The sequence below is a fragment of the Apteryx mantelli genome, chromosome 5 (assembly GCF_036417845.1).
Source record: "Apteryx mantelli isolate bAptMan1 chromosome 5, bAptMan1.hap1, whole genome shotgun sequence".
NCBI lineage: Eukaryota > Metazoa > Chordata > Aves > Apterygiformes > Apterygidae > Apteryx > Apteryx mantelli.
Window position 1 is genome coordinate 38,522,585 of NC_089982.1, and position 15,900 is coordinate 38,538,484.

General features: G+C 39.8%; 1 long non-coding RNA gene across 1 annotated transcript in view; it reads left to right on the forward strand.

The window, feature by feature from the left end:
• The window catches only part of LOC106492114 (uncharacterized), a 62,564-nt gene extending 53,001 nt beyond the window's left edge, over positions 1–9,563 (forward strand). The window contains exons 3-4 of the long non-coding RNA XR_010884381.1: positions 2,982–3,067; positions 9,442–9,563. This is a non-coding gene — a long non-coding RNA (uncharacterized lncRNA). The remainder of the gene's footprint in view (positions 1–2,981; positions 3,068–9,441) is intronic.
• The last annotated feature ends 6,337 nt before the right edge of the window (positions 9,564–15,900 follow it).

Genomic DNA, 15,900 nt, shown 5'->3' on the forward strand with positions numbered 1-15,900 from the left:
TCTGACACGCTTTGGAGAGGGGCCAGGGGAAGCGTATTGCCCAGCAGACGCAGGACATGTGTCCCCCTGCGTGTGACTGGTGAGGCCCAAGCCCTGTGGGCCTGCAGGAAATGGGATGTAGCTGTGTTAAGCAGCATGGTTCAAAGTGTGCACGGTGTTTCACAGCATGCTCACTGGGGAAGGGGAGCAGGGGGAGCTGTAAGCAATGATTAACCATAGCCATTAAATACAGAAAGCAGTGACACAAGTTGGGAGCATGAAGGTACCCTTTGAACTATCCTAGAAGAACGTCAAGCACCTTGAAAATAACACCGTATGTTTGGGAAGTCTGTTTGCGAGGTTTCCAAGGCATGAAGTTGCATTTCGCTGGTCACCAGTCAGCTCCACTGGGGTGGATGTCACCTCCACGCAGCGTCGGCTCAGGCACCAGTCTGGGCCCCGGAGGGAGTGTGATTTCTCCTTTGGGAGTGCAGTTTCTGCAGGGCCCCAGAAATTCATCTTTCAGGCACCAGGAGCTCTTTCCTGCATGTCTTGGGGAGCTGCACAGGAATAATAAGGATAGATTGTGTAGTGATGGCAAAATGTCTCCGAAGCCACGTATGTCATCAAGCAACTAGATGACAATGTGGAGTTGTATTTTCTCCACAGGAGTCCATATAAGCAGGCAAATCAGTGGTTCAGCTGTTGATTTGCCATGCCACCACACATTTTGGGTGGTTTCCCAGGAGGTCCCTTGGGAGAACCTTAATTTGGGTGGTTGGAGAAATTGAGCCAACAGACTGATACTGTGGGTCCCCCCCGCAAAACAAAAAAAACCCAACACCCCTTTAAAATATACAGTGTAATTTCAAGCCCCCATAAAGAAGCTTATAAGGAAGTCTGAATTAGCAGAATTATTTTGTTTGGAGGTTTTCCAGTAGGACTGAGGAAATTTGTATCGGGCAGACTCAGGACTTTGGCACCTCTGGTAAGATCAAATCTCAGTTTAGGATTTTAGCTGAAGTAGTGCTGGGGAACAGGCATACAGGGTGCGATGCCACAGCTGGGCGCTGTTTCTCTGTGCAGTGTTGCCATTTGAAACTGGGGGGGCAGATTGGAGAGCAAAGAGAAAACCATACCTGAAAACAGTGTGAAAATCAGCATTTCTGTAAATTCACCTGCAGGAAGCAAGCCCCTTTAAGTTCTTCATTTGAAAAATAATTGTTTTTCCTTTAAGAGGCTTTAAAAGAAAAGACCCTGTTGAAAGAAAAGAAAAGAAATCCTGGTGATTCAGCTGAGCAGAGTGCAATGTACTCAGCAAAAATAAGAAAGAAAGGAATGAAAGTGTTAGCAGAGCCTTGATTATTGGTGATGGAGGAGTATTAGCCAAGTTATAATGGATTGTCAAACTAGGTTCTTGTTTTTATAACCTCCCAAGTTCCTTGCACTGAGTCAACATCTAGCCATCTGGGATAGGGGGGTGGGGAGTACCTTTGTTAAAAAAAAATCATGTAGAAATCAGTTAAATTTATGTTTCTATTCTAACGGAAGGAGTGTTTAAAAGGAAAACATACCTTTTGGAGTGAAACATTTGTTATTGTTCTTTACAAGTGCATGTTTGAGTTCATGTTTGTTAAATGGCTTTTAGTTATTAAATCATGGAGGTTTCTCTTGCTAACATAAAAATAGGTGCGACTGAAAAATTCATAGCTGGAAAATAAAACTGCCTTTCATCCACTTGGACTTCACTTGACTTGGTGAGACATTTGTAAACCCTGGTTGACTTACAGGCACATTTCTTTAGGAAAGGAATATAATTCAGACAAATTTGTCAAGAAGACAGCTAGAGGCTGCATAAATAACATCAGGAATTGTGTGTCCACCCAAGAACTCAACTGCTCCCAAGTGGTGGTGTTTACTGACAAGGAGACAGAATATTTGAATATGAAAGCAAGAAGAACTTGGCTAACAAGGATGAATTTTCAAGAGCAAATGTAATCTCATTTTCTGACCTGCCTCCTTGTGTACCCAAATTCAGTTGTATCTTTTGGTTAAGACCCCTTGGCTTTGATAGGCACAACATGCATGTTCTTAAAGTGATGGTGACTTCTTGCCTGTGTATTTGCATATAAAAGTAATTGTGTTGTGTTTCATGCTACACTGGGATCTGTGCCTGGTCCCACACTGATGTCCAAGGGAGTAAATGGATAGACATCAAATGGCTTGAGAGATGACTTTGGGTCAAGTCCTAATTATGCATTGCACTAATGAAAATATGGATGATATTTCTGAGAGTGACTTTGGTAGCTTTGCCCTCCACTGCTCAGTGAGGGAGGAATAGCAGAAAGTTGTGGTAGCAAAATTGCATCGTCTGAAAGAGAGATTTCAGTGAAGCACAAGAATCACAACCACCTCCATGATGAATCTGGAGGACAAACAAACACTTTGAGCCCTCTTCTCTGTGCTCTCTTAGGAGCAAGGAAGATTGAGGCAAGCGGAGGAGGTAGGCACAAGCGCTGGGATGGAGAATTTGCTTTAGCCCTCCGGTTGCACTAATGCTTGTTGAGGGCTGGGAGTGATTCTCAACTCCTCTATGGCATGGTGGGGTAGAAATATTCTACTGAAGAAGCATCTAGCAGTATCTAAAAATAATGTCTTAACATTCCCATTGATTTCGTCCAGGTAACCAAAAGATTTCTCTAGGGTCCATTATGCTATTGAATTTGTATAATTCTGAACAAAAAAATGGCTGATGATAGAGATCTTTCTTACATTCTGGTTTGCTATCATGTATGTGGGCAAATTTACTAACTTGCAAAATTCAGTACATCATAATCAGTTTCTGGGTCATTAAAGAGACTTGGCAGACTTCTCCTGTACTTTGATTGTAACATGTTTTTTCTGTTTCAAGTCAAAACAGAGAGAGAGCCTTGACTTTGCATGTTTTGAAAGATGATTTATTTCTTCTGGTTTTAAAAGTTATCTTTGTTTTTGTTACACAGAGTAAAAAGAAGACCCTGATGGAACACTGCATTCATAAAACAAAAAAGAAGAAACAAATTATAAAAAAGAAACATTCAAAGACAAGGTATGTTTGCATTTAATTTTTATTGGAGTAAAGCTGCTTCTTAAGAAATATATCCTATCTAATTCTGATCCACCAATAAAAAATGTTTATTCAGCAAGGGTTAATTTTCTCTTGTGCACAAGTATCTAATTCATTTAATCCCTATTGAGCTTTTAGCACACAAATGAAGTGTTATACAGTTTTGTTGGAGCTCTCAGCATTGGGTGAATTTTTCCCATCATAATGTTATCATTTTGGACGCATGCAAGGTCTGTCCACCACACCATGGCTGTGCCTGTGTGGCGGAAGGCAGCTCTGTAAGGAGCTATACGGGCCCAACTGGAATGGGACAGTGTGAGTCTCTCTGCAGGCAGCTTCCAGGAGCGGGCTTCCTGCAAGAAGCCGTGTCTAGAGGGGCTAATCCCAGCACCCATGGGGAAGGAGTGTGTTTTCCTGGGAGGAGCATTATGTTAGCAGGGCTGCCTTGCTTCCAGTTCTTGGCTTAGCTTGCTCAGAGTTAGTGCAGTATCTTCACCACAAACTGCATTTTGCTGTGTGGATGTTCAGATTTAAGGTACTTTGTGAACTCCATTAGGAGTTTACAGATCTTGCAGACCTGGGGGCCCTAAGGAATGCTTGTGAAAGTTAAACAAAAGTGAGCATCTTCACACCCTCTCAACAGGCTCTTTGGTATGCCCATATTGCTTCTGATACCTATGAAGATGTTATGCAGCAAATATTTTAGAGTAATTAAACTCAAGACCAGGCTTGCAGTTCTGATGTAGTGATCACACAGATCCAGGGATAATACTGGGTCTGAGCCTGTTTTTGAACATGCGGTGGCTGTAACTGAAGATGCAAAATCAGGGTTTGCATGTGGGATGTTGAATCCTACTCCTAGATATATCATAGTAATAGAAACACAAGCAGTTATGTAAAGATAAGTGTGCATATAGGCTTTCTGTTATGAAAAATTACATCTTAAAGCATTATTCATAAGCTCCATCCCATCCACTAACAAGAAAGGGGACAGTTATAGTTCATATACAAATGCTGGGCTGCTTCTCATTCACACCAGGGCCTCTTTGTACTCTTCTGGCAAGGTAAAAATGTCTTTGTATGGCTGGAAATATAATTTGCATCTCAGTAAAGACTTTTTACAATGCCAAATCAGAATAAAAGAGAGTTGGTATAGATGACAGTCAGACTTACTGTTTGCCTTTCCTTAGTCTTTTCTGATCAGTGCTACATCAGCTTGTTTTGAAACTTTTTCAGCATATGGACTGGAAATATGATTTTTTGGGGGGCTCTTCTTTTTTGGTAAGGAAATGTTAATGTTTCCAAAACAGAGAGATTCTCAGAGGGGGATGGAGCAACATAGTGCTGGTCTTACATGATGCCCTTTAAAAATGTGAAACCATATATTTACAGTGGACTGTGCTTATCAGATATCTATTGGTTGGGAAATTTTTACTGGCACAACTGCCATACAGGTATGGCAAGTCTTTAAGAACAATGTAAAAATGTTAACATATCTCCTGAACTATGAAATCAGTAGAAACATTCCTTTTGGTCAAGCTTTCAGTTCCTAAAGCACACTTAAGAAAACAATTGCTTAGTTAAATAATTAAGACAATTGCTTAGTTAAATAATTAAGATTAAAAGGATAATTTTCACTGAGAGTTTTAGAGTAGGTTTGATGTTCATTACATACCATCCATTTGCATACTGAATAAACTGGGTTTTGCCTGAAAACCTATCCAAAAGTTTACCCAGCATTTAATTCTCAGCAGTCATACTACATGCCAGACAACAAAGGTAAATGAAGGAGCATAACAATTATATGCCTGTATGCATTAACTTTTTTAAGGTAAATGCCTTTTTGACCAGACAGTCCTGTGTTTACAGCTAAGCACCCATCAAGACTTTGTTTGTTTTCAAATGTTTTGTCTTCAATATTAACTTGAAAGAATATGAATCATGCAGAGGTCAAAGAGCAAGGTTATTTTCCTGACATGGAATATTTTACTGTAGGAATCATGGACCACTTACCCTCAGTAATATGAAAATCTTCTCATTGCCCTTAGGCTGTTGTGTTGTGAAAGGCTGCAGTGTAACATACACCTCCTTCTTCCTGATTTCTCCTTGCATGGGGCCATCTAAAATAGCTTTTCCAAAGAGTCCTTGAAAATTTGGAATACTAACCTTTCATTGTCACAGTACTTCAGAGTCACTAATTATCTGTCTCCCTTGCAAATTTCTGTTCCTCCCCTTTTACTGATAAATTATCAGTGTGTTTGGCAATAAACATGTAGCCTAACTCCTACCTGACACTCTAGACTTCAGTATTTCATTAGAGGAAAGAAAAGGAATGACGTTCTGAAGAGGGAGCAAACAATAAGAAATAGAAAAATGCAGTATTCACATATTTCAACTGTCTGCTGTGCAATGAAAATGAGTGCTCTATTAACTTAAGTGACCAAATGTTCTTGAATTATATAAAGTCAAAACCTGTTAGAAACAGAACTGGCAGCAAGCAGCCTGACAGTAAATTATACCAATGACATTGAGGAGGATGCATCTAGCTTTCTTTCTCCAAAAACTAACCACTGCAAACTGATACACTATTTTAGCCACCAAAGACTTGTCTAGTCATAGGGTTATCATAGAATTGTTCCTATTTTCAGTTCAAACTGTACCTTTTTCTGAAATAGCCTTTATGAGTAGATGAGTCTCAGTGACTGGAGGTACTTATGTCCAGATCCATCAAGTTTCTTAAATGATCAACATCCCTATCCAGTGAACAGGGAGAAATCAGTGTCTAGGAATGGGATAAGTTATTGCAAAATCATGTCCGTAAATGCCGGTAATGCAAATTGCAAAGAACTACCAAAAAAAAAGAAAAAAAAAGAAAAAAAAGAAAAATATGTAGTAGATGGAAAATAGAGGCACTTTGTAGACATATCCAGAAGGCTTATATTTTGTAACAGACTTGATTGGGAAGTACCTGAATCGCTGTCACTGAGATCTTTCAAGAAGAGATTAGAGGGAATCTGTTAAGGACAGTCTGGGCATACTGGAGCTTGATTCAGAACAAGGCAGCACATACTTGGTGGGATGAAATCATAGAAATGTAGAGTTGGAAAAGATTTCAGAAGATTAACTAGTTTAGTCCTGATATAGGCATATTTATAACACATTTACAGTAAGGATCAGAGCTAGCCATTTTTTGAACATGCAAATATTAAAAACAGTTGATTGATTCAAAATAATTGTCATGTATATGAAACCAAACTTTGATTTTTTTTTTCATAAGCTAAAAGACTAAAATACTGTTTGTATGTATCTTCTAGGGCTCGTAGACACTTTGCTGTACCTGGTAGTGTGACTGTTGGTACCTCTAAATTGAGGAGGAGAATGCTCTGAACTATTCTGTAAACAAAAAATATCAACACGCACTTAAATTCTTTCCCAAAGTTACATATACAATAATATAATTGCAGGCTAAACTGTCCTTAGCTATTTGCTTCTGGACAAAATGTCACGTTGCATCACTTCTGAAATTAGTATATTTATTTTTCCGCTGTACACTTCAGATGAGTTCCACATGTACTCCAGTTTTAACAAATTCATTGTTGGTATCTTATTATCACTTGAAATTACTTCACAGTTAGGTCAGATCCAGGGTTCTCACTTGTTTTTCATAGCATGGATCACATTTTAATAGAGAGTGTCTTGTGTATATCCCCTCTTCCCATTCTGCAGTTGTGAAACACCCTTGTGGTGTGGATGGTTATTATATACATGGAAAAGTAAAGTTAGGAAACTATTTCATGCAACTGTAGCTTCATAACAGTTTAATAGCTGGGAATAAGGAGAGCCAGCTCTGTATGACTGGCCAGTTCTCCACTGTGGGTCATTTTTGAGAACATCTGACAATATCATTTTATAGTATTTCACTTCTAAGTTGCCTGTCTGTATTCATTCTTTGCTGTTTCTTTCTTAAGGATTCTGCCTTTGAGTACTATCTCTCTTTCTCTCTCTTTTTCTCTCTGCTGACAGTACCGAAGCTAGAAATCAGCATGGGAGGTAGCTCTCCCCAAGTCACAAGTTACTGGGGTATGTGAGTCCAGGGGCAACAGGAGAGGGACCAGAGGCCAGATAAAGGCTTTTCTGAGTGGGGAATTGGAAGAAGGTCTGTCAATATTCTTCATGAAACCTGCTTTTTGACAGAGTATTGCGTTTTCAACCAAGCACCTATTTCCAAGCAAACTGTCTGCTTTCTCTGGAAAATATCAGTATTCCACAAAAAAATGGGCTGCCAAAAAAAAAAGTTTTGATTTGGATATAGTCCTCTGTTGCCTCGTGGTTGTTGTAGTTAGGTCACCTCGCAACCCCATGGATGTCTCCGACTGACAGCTCGACTTGTACCGCTGCCGGTGCTGCGGCCCCCACCTGCACCCTTGGGAGAGGTACTGGTGAGGGGAGATGGGGGACACTGCGGGAGGGGGAGTCTGCCTGGGCACCGCCTCTGCTGGGGTGGCCGCGGGCCGTTGGGGTACGGCTCCCACACCCCTGGAGGATTTCCAGAGATGCACAGGGCTGTATGGGTTCCTTGCCCTAAAGTTTCCTTCATTGGGTTTCTCTGTTTCAAAGATGACTAGCAAAATAGAAGACTCTCTCCTTGCCAGCTTAGAGCCATTTTATGATCACTTGCCACTGCTCGATAACATTTGCAAGCCAGGCTTAACTATAACTTTTAATAAGTCGGTTTTGCTAGTGATCTTTGTGTGCACATTTATTGCTTGTCTCTCTTTTTTTCTAATATAAAGGGTGCTGCCTGTTCATTGTTTTTAATTAGAGAGACTCTTTGAGGAGACCTCAAGGAATTAAAATGACTGGGTTCGGTTTGTCTGGTCATTAGTACTATATAGATCATAATACAGAGATGTACATTACCAATCCAAAAAGAGTGGTGTGTTGCAATGATTGCAATGATGAGAATTTAGTAAGCTCTGCCAGATGTATTAGTGCGTTTATATTTGCACACACATACTTACAACAGCTACGGTACCCCACACATCTGTTGTATCAGCTTTTTTTTTCATTCTGACCAAAGCTCCCCTTGATGGCCGCATCTCAAGTATGGTATGTAGCTCTGGTCTCCACAGATCAAGGACATAGTGAAGTTAGAAAAGATGCAGAGAAAGGCAACTAAAATCATTAAATGATGGAACGATTAGAAATGATTAAGTGAGGGAGACTAAAGCATCCGGGACTCTTCAGTTTGGAGAGGAGAAGGCAGAGGGGGATATGGTCAAAGTTAAAAAAAATTCTGAAGGCAGTGGATGAGGTGAATGCAGAACTGTTTGTTTGTCACCAAATCCTGCAATCTGAGACCTGCTGGCAATTAGTGAAATTCACAGGAGATTGATTTAAAAGAGGCTAAAGAAAGTACTTCTTTTCACAGCAGGCACTCTGTGACAAGGGCCAGACAGTATCAGCAGATTCAAAAAGGGATTTAGCTAATCCATGGACAACAGGTCCATAAATGGATACCAAAGGACTGGGCAGACATGAACCCTGATAGCGGTGGTTGCTGGGGTGTATGAGAGCAGCCTGCAGAAGACAGCCAGGCTTGCGTACTCTCCCTGGATAGCATCTCCTTCTGCCGCTGCAGGACTAGGCAGGTGGCTAGTCTGACTCCATAGGGTATTTCTCATGCCTGTATGTTGCTAAAGCCCTCAGAAGCCCCAGAGCACTCCAGGATGCCTTGTACCAAGCAGGTCCTGTGGTTCACAGACATACAATTTAGTTTAAATTTAAAACATTCTGGCTATTGGCAAAAAATATGCCATTTTGACCAATGTGTTACAGAGGTTGTCGTGGGGGATGTCTGCTCTCTCAGTCTTTCTTAAAATCCTTATGGAAGCTAAAAGCAATGGATCACTCAAAGCAGCGATGCGAGGAAAAAAGTGTCCTGCACTTCAGGTGTTTTTTAATTAAATTTAATGTAAGGAAATTAAGAGAGGAGATGGTATCATGGGGCAGATGGTTCTTAGAGAGTCAAACCCACTGTGAAAACCTCTCTCAGCACTAACATGGAGACACAAATCTGGTCTCTCAATGGTTACTCACCAGTTCTGAAAAAAGCATAGAAATTGTTTCCAGGTTCAAATTAGACAAAACAATATGCGCTCAGTGACACACTGGACCTCAATTTTATGGCAAGAACCACCAGTTTCTCTGGCAGTCCAAAGCAGAGTTCTGCAGCACACTGAAAGCTATGTGGCAACTTCATAAGCATTCCCAAACTCTGGAATATACTGAGCACTGAGTTATTTGATTACATGTATTAAATGCATTGAAATTGCTCCTTGTGTTATTCCTTGAAGGAGGCTTGATCTGGGGTTTTGGCATGGTGAAGATGGAAAGAGCCTGAGACAGAGAAGGGAGGATCTTCCATATACATTCAAGCAGAAGGACTTGGAAGAGGGTTTCGGGGATTTAATGTATAGCCGCTTATGGCTCTCCCAGTGAGAAACATAAAACAAAAATTAAACTCTCCCTATTTTTCCCCTATTTTCTGTATGCACTTGTTTTGTTTGCCAAGTGGTAACTGGGATGGGGCTACACTGCTTGCAGGAACCATAGGATGTGCCTACGGCACACAGTGCTGGCTCCGGCTGAGCCAGTAGGTGGTGAAGTGCTGCACAAAAATGCAAGATTTGGTCCCAGGCGCATCAGCCCAGCTGGCGCTATTCTGCCATGGGTTCCAGACTGCGCTTTTCTGGGAACACTACAAAACATGAGGTAGCTGTTCACCGAAATGGTTTCTGGTCTGTCTTTACTGAGATAGATACTCAAAATGACAAAAATATATCAATGTTGGAATGGTTTTCCTTTCTCTTTGGAACCAAATGTTATTTTTAGATGATTAACGTTGTATCAGCCAGTGCATTTCCAGAGCAAAGAAGCTTCAAATTTGAACATGCGTAAGTATTACAACTTTCCTGCCAAATAGCATAATGCAAGCTATAGTCATTGCCATCAACAGCTTATATGAGCTCTTTAAAGACAGATGTTGAGATCTGTCACTGGAGACAAGACTGGATCCAAAATGAACATACTTCCTGAGCTTAGTTAGAAGCTGGGTCAAAAAAATCCCCCCTTCCCCCCAGTCAAATACGGAGGGACTGAAGATAAAGGTAGTGTAAGTATGACCTCCAAAACAAATAATACTTTACTTTCATTTTATAATAAGACTATATTTTATAAGGTAGATTATGGAGACAAAGGTAGACAGGAATAACAGTACAGAAGTGCAAATGAATGCATTTGCAGTGGAAGAGTGGCTGAATAATGTCTATCTTATAATAGTTCAAGAACTGGCACAGGAAATTGCAAGTCTGGTAGCAAGGGTTTTTATGACTGGGGGATAGGGCATGTAACACCTGTTGAAGGATGGGAAAAAATAATCTGGGCAGCTCCTTAGTATCACCTCAGTAGCATGCAAGGATTTAAAACAAGTCTTAAGGGAGAGAATAGAGATAGAAAGGCAAATAGAAAATAGGGAAGAAAAGCAACAGGAGTTTATCAAACGTAAAATGTACCAGACTTAACTGATCTCTCTCTTTGACAAAATAATTTCTTTTCAAAGCAAGTAAAGTGTACAGATTTAATGCAGGAGGGCTTCAGTGCTATTGAGCTGTGTGGGAGACTGTGAAATAACCTGAATGAGATGGGGATTTGTAGGAGGACTGTCCAGTGGTAAGGAACAGGTTAAAGAAGAGACAACAGTGCTGCAGCCTGAAAGGGCAAGGGTTCAGCTGGAGGGAAGAGTGGTGGCATTCCTCATGGGCCATCTGGAAAGTGTTTGATTTAATAGTTTCATTGATAACTTTGTCATCAGAAGTCACAGGATGCTAAAAACATGAGCTGATGAAACAAACTGGGAGTCATTGTAGAAGGAAAGACTGAAATATCATCCTGGAGGAAATGCATGGACCTTCAGGATGTAGTGGCAGAAACAGGATAAAAGGTAGCAGCAAAAAGGGCAAGGTGAAGGATATAAAGATTTAGTAAGAATTTCGTATAAATTTTTTTAATAAGCTGTGCCATCTTAATGTAACCTAAGTAAAAGTTGCTTAACGCTTGCATTGTTATAGTCTTTAATTCAGTGATTGCAAGCTATTTTTCCATAGCATCTCACCAAATTCCGTGCACAGGGCGGGAGCTCCTCCAGGGATGAATCAGGCATTTTGTTCTAGGGGGCACCTGTTTACTGCAGAAGTGAAAAAATACGGACTGAATGAAGGGGAATGTAGAAAGAGAATAGTTAATGCATGTTAAGACGGTTGAATATCTCTCTCAGGAATAGGCTTTTTCTTTCTGTGTCTGCAATGGCAGTGTTGCTTAGGCCAAAAATTTCCATTTAAAAAAAAGTAAAAAGGATCATGAGGATTTTTCAAAAATATTTACAAAATTTTGGAAAAATGGAATCAGTATTTGGGAATGTTTTGATTGGCAAGAAAGCTTTGGCTATTCTACTGCTTGTTAAAAAGACAGATTTTTTTGAAATGAAAATTTCCAGATGTTTGGAGGAGAGCTTAATAAAAAATGGTAAAAATATTTAAATACAGAAAATTACAATAGTCTATTCTAAATCCATCAACTTGTTGGATCAGTATTGTATTCTTAAATACTTAAATGAAGTAACACTATTTTGGAATTTTTTTTTAATCTAAAGAGAATGATGATAAAGTATTGTATGCTTTCACCTCTATAGTCTCAGCTCTAACACAGAAGGTTTTTAAAACTTATTCATTGTTATAAATGGCTGTTCAGGCAGTATTTTCAAACCAGCTTCTTTCTCCGTTATTCTGCACCAGGTTATTGCTTTAGGAATATCATGAATGTTGAAATAAATGGATTTTGGCCTTCTTTGCACTAACTACTGCAAGTTAGTGTTAGCGTGGGGAATGTATTTTCAGAAGTACTGGAGTTTAGTATGACTTCGGAGTGGGGGCTAGTTTGCATGTTCTTGTGATTAACACATAGAAACAGGGAGACAGAAGATGCAGGACTTGTTTTTTTCTGTAATCACTAGTGAATTGCTTAGAGAAAGTTTTTAAACTTGGGTCACTCTAATTAAACTCATCATTCCAAATTTATGTGTCAGACTCTATGGCATACATTTCAGAGGCCCCAAGCAACCAGTTTATACTGGCTCTGGGAGTGTACACACAAGTTTCAAAAAAACAGATTTAGGTGCTTAACATTAGGCATCTGACTTTGAAAACAAAAATTGCTTTTAATCTGTCTTGCCTTAGTTTCCCTGTTAATGTGAGATCCCAAGATGCAAACCAAGATTATCTTCATGTTTTCCTTTCCCTTTATTAAGGAAAAATTCTTGCTGGCTTCTAATCAGTGGAGATTTGGACAGAGCAGGAACTGAGAAAAGAATGATTAAGCCTTTGTCGAAATCTCACTTGCTTCTTCATGACTTCCAGAACTCTTCTAAGTCACTCAGATTCACCTCCAGCACCAGGAATTAATCATCTGCTGACAGAAAGAAAGTAAAAAGCTATTAGTTTTTGTAGTTTTTTTTTCCCTTGAAATTCCACTGCTGGTTGACTCTTTCTGCGAGTTGATGTTGAAACTGAGAATAAATTCAGTTTCAACATTTTCGTATTTCTTGCAGTCACTGCCAGGAAAACACTTGAATCTTATGCAATAATGTTTTGGACTCTTTTCAGTGTTTGTCATGATAATAATGACACTATGATGATCTTAGCTCCAAACATACATTTTGGGTTCTGGAGGCAATCTACTTAGATAGTCTTCTCCCTGTAAGTCTGAAACTTCAAAAGCGGTCTCAAAATCATATTCTCAGAAACCCACACATGGCACTGGACCAGACAGACTGGGTAGTTATATGTATCTGACATACAGCTACCTCCAGGTGTTGGAAGCAGCCCTACAGGCTGCAAAAGCAAACCAGCAAGCACAGAGATGAGCCCGTGGGGCGCTCTGCTCTGCTGTGGCTGGGCTGCTACCTTGCCCCGGGGCTGCCTGGGGCAAATTCGCGCAGGTTTGCGTGCCTCAGCCAGCGTCCTGGCGGCATGGGCATTCCCCCAGCCATTTCTTTGTGCCAATGTGCATTCTGGTGCAAATACAAGCTCTTCCTACCCACCCTGTTACTGGGAAATTTCAGAGGTTAAGGTGCAGATGCTTTTTTAATGTATCCCTCTGTATTTTTTTGAACAATATCTAAACATCTGATTGTTTTTATTTTAATATAGTTTTGAAAATATACTGTATGAGCATTGCACATGTCATAATTCACCTTCCTTTTTCCAGTTTTTAGGGAACACTGTGTTGCAGTAGTTTTCAAGAAGTTGTGATGATTTTCCCCTGGATCGGACAACTGTGTTGATGACTTTTCATTCCAGAAGGAGGTGGTGTTGTCTAATGCCTGGAATATTATAGAGTTATCAGCTTGTTTATGGCCCCTCTCTGTTACTGGCTGTATGACCTACAGCACTGAGACTAAGCTATTTCTGCATCATTTTTACTGTCTGTGAAAGAAGGTAAAACTATCGACCTCGTGGGATGTTGTAAAGCTTTAATAGTTCAAAGTAGTTTGAAATTATCAGGTAAATGACAGCAAATAAAAACCCAGACAGTTATTAGAACTTGCTAATACTCTTCTCATGCAAGATGCCTGGTCACTTGGAATTGTCCATTCTACCTTTTTCTTTAGCAGCTAAAGTGTGTTAGTGAGGAGAAGCAGGAATAGCTCATGTAAACAACTGAAAAAAAACAACCTGAAAGTGAAAAGAAACTGTACTTACGCGACTCAGGAACAGAATGACTCAATAATGAGTTCTTGGAAGAGGGCATTTTCGAAGGGAAAGTGGATCAGTTTAAAGGGCAGTCTTGGTTACAAAATAATCCCCAAATTACTTAATGTATTAACAATTTTTCTTTTCTTTTAGACATACAAGGCAAAATCCTCGAAATTACTCAGGCAGCAGAATCTTCTTTTAACAAATCAAAGCAATCCAAACCAAAATTACTTCTTCCTCATTGAATGCATAGCTCCATATACTCTCACCTTTCTCTCCAACCTCAGGGTTACTGCTCAGAGATTGTAATGAGAATGAGAATGAAACTTGATATGTTCTTTGTCTTCAAACTTGTAGAACTGTTGTACCCAAAGGATTCAGTGCTTTGTGATTTATGACTTCTCTACTTTATTATGAAGAAACATTAAACATCTTTATTTAATATGTTACATTTCACATTATCCAAGTTTGGCTGCTGATTGCAATATGCTCACCCTTTATTCCCTGGAAGAGAGATAACTTACTACATTATCAGCTTGGCAATGCTATACCTTGTTTGTACAATTGCAAGTTTTTCCAGTTGTCTGGGTAACCATACCATCTGAGAGATATTACCCTGCTTTGTAGCCTGCAGATTCTTCTGAATCATTTCATATGTTAAGAAATTTCTTTTTTCATTAAAGAAAAGCAATTCAAGCTTGATTTAGACTAATCTCACCCTATAGAATGTGCCTGCTTTTCTATTCAGAGGGGCTCTGGACATCTCTTGATTGCAGTTTGATGATTAACATCAGGAAAAATCCCTCTTCATGTTGAAAGGCAGTAAGTGATAGAGTGCTGTTGGAGTGTGTGTGATAGTATCAAGCTGCACAATATTTTTAATAGATAATACTGAAACATGAGGCAAACCTACTGAAAAAAGAAAGTCAAAATAATTTAAACTGAAGCTTTGTTTAAGCCAAAGAGAGGACACTGAGCCAGGAATCAAACAAGTCTGCGCTCTGTTTTGCCATTTGCCTGGAAATCATGTTCCACTCCAAGTCAACAATTTAGCCAGGAAGTAAAACAACATATTTCTTAGCAGATACTGAGTGAAGCTGTAAGTGCTGAAGCTGATTGACTGCGGGAGCTCAGAGTTACTTCTTTAAGCATTATCTTTATCAGCATTAATTCATAATGCAAAGCTCACTCGTAATGAGAAGATTTGCTGTTCTGTCATGTCACTTCCTTTCCATTTTCTTTCAATTTTCATTTGGCTACTAGAGCAAATTTGAATATTTTAAGAAGCCCAGGGTGAAAACAAAAACTCATCAGGATGGTTCTATACTACCAAATCACAACTTTGTTCTTCCAAGACAGCTGTAATGTTCATTTGACTCTCCCGAAGAGAAAGGGACAAATTACACTGGGGTAGCAGTGCCTGGGAGCGTGGAAGTGGGGAGCATCAACTGTGTGGCACTTGTGGCCTTTTCCTACTCTTTGATCTCATGGAGACACATTTTTGTGTGCGTGGCAGGTGTCACTTTCTACAAGAAGGGAAAAAATCACCTAACTAGAGAGAGGAACTAAAGCCTGGCCTGAGAGAGTATGGGCTCTATGCAGTCCCTCAGCCTGAACTCGGAGGAGACGTGTAAGTTTGAGCCTTCACAGTTGATTTCTGCAGATTCCTCACCAAACAAAAATCCTATCAGTCAGAAATTGGAAGTCTAAAATGTGTGCTTCATTTTGCTTACTGTGAATAAAGAGACTATTGCTTTTCAAGAGTGTGACACCTTGTCATCCCAATGTGGTAAAACACGCGGTTACGTCTCTCAAGAGGATGTAAAAAACTCCAGCGATCTAAAAAGACAGAAGGTAACAAGTAGTATTAAAATGAAAGGATGAAAACAGCTGATTATTGCAAAATCTCCTTTTGTTTAATTTAGAAAAACTATTTAAGAGGCAGAAGGTGCAGCGGTAGTACTGGAGGATTAGATTTCAAGAATAGACATTTTTACAAATTTA